The sequence below is a fragment of the Capra hircus genome, chromosome 15, assembly GCF_001704415.2.
Source record: "Capra hircus breed San Clemente chromosome 15, ASM170441v1, whole genome shotgun sequence".
In the NCBI taxonomy this organism is placed as follows: Eukaryota; Metazoa; Chordata; class Mammalia; order Artiodactyla; family Bovidae; genus Capra; species Capra hircus.
In genome coordinates, this window is record NC_030822.1 from 41,298,774 (window position 1) to 41,299,790 (window position 1,017).

General features: G+C 37.3%; 1 non-coding gene across 1 annotated transcript; it reads left to right on the plus strand.

The window, feature by feature from the left end:
- TRNAG-UCC lies at positions 329-401 on the plus strand. Its single transcript has one exon. It is a non-coding gene; the product is annotated as a tRNA-Gly (tRNA).

The following is a 1,017-nucleotide window of genomic DNA, read 5'->3' on the forward strand; positions in this document are numbered from 1 at the left end:
AAGAATGCAAAAAGATACACCATCAAAGCACTAACTGAAGGTAAGTTTGAGGGGCTACATTAATACAGAGAAAACACTTTTGGACAAGAAATATTAAAAGATAAAGGGATATGTTTATAATAATAAATTGATTAATCCATCAAGAGGAGAGAACAGACCCAAATGTATATATAGTTAATAACAGAACCTCAAAAAAGGAAGTAAAAAACTGATAGAACTGAAGGAAGGATTAGATAAACCCACAATTGCATTGCATGTTTTAACACTTTTCAGGACTTGAACAACTTGGTGAAGATCACTAAAAATATAGAAAACATGAATGGGGAATTCCCTGGTGGTTCGGTGGTTAGAACTCTGCACTTCCACTGCAAGGGGCCTGGGTTCAATCCCCAGTCAGGGAACTAAGATCCCACGAGCTGAAACAGAAACGAAACATGAATAAACCAAACCAAACAGACCCGTATAGAACATACCAGTCAACAACAATGAGGTACACATTCTTTTCAAGTACACATGTAACATTTACCAAGAATGACTATATTCTGGACCATAAAAAGCCCATAATTTAAAAAGATCAAGACTATATAACTCATGTCTTTAGATCACAATGAGATTAACTGAATCATTAACATAAAGACATCTGCAAAAAGCCGAATGTTTGGAAATTAACAACATGCTTACAAATGATCCATTTGACAAAGGAGAAATCCAAAGGAAAAAGACAGTGTTTTCAACTAAATAAACATAAAATCACAAAATCCCTGGGATAGATGTAAAGATTAGAAGTGCTTAGAGGAGATTTCGCAGATTCGAGAAACAGAGGTAAGGTGTGGTGAGCACCACAGGTAAAAGCAGAGGGATGGAATGTCCGTCTGGCAGCAGCAATAAACGCTCACCACACCTGCCCTCCGTCCTACCTCATCCAGCTTCTGTTACATCTCTTCTATCCTCTCAACTAGACGTTTCCAAAACATGGATACAATACAGCCATCTCTATCAACATCAGCCATTTGTCTT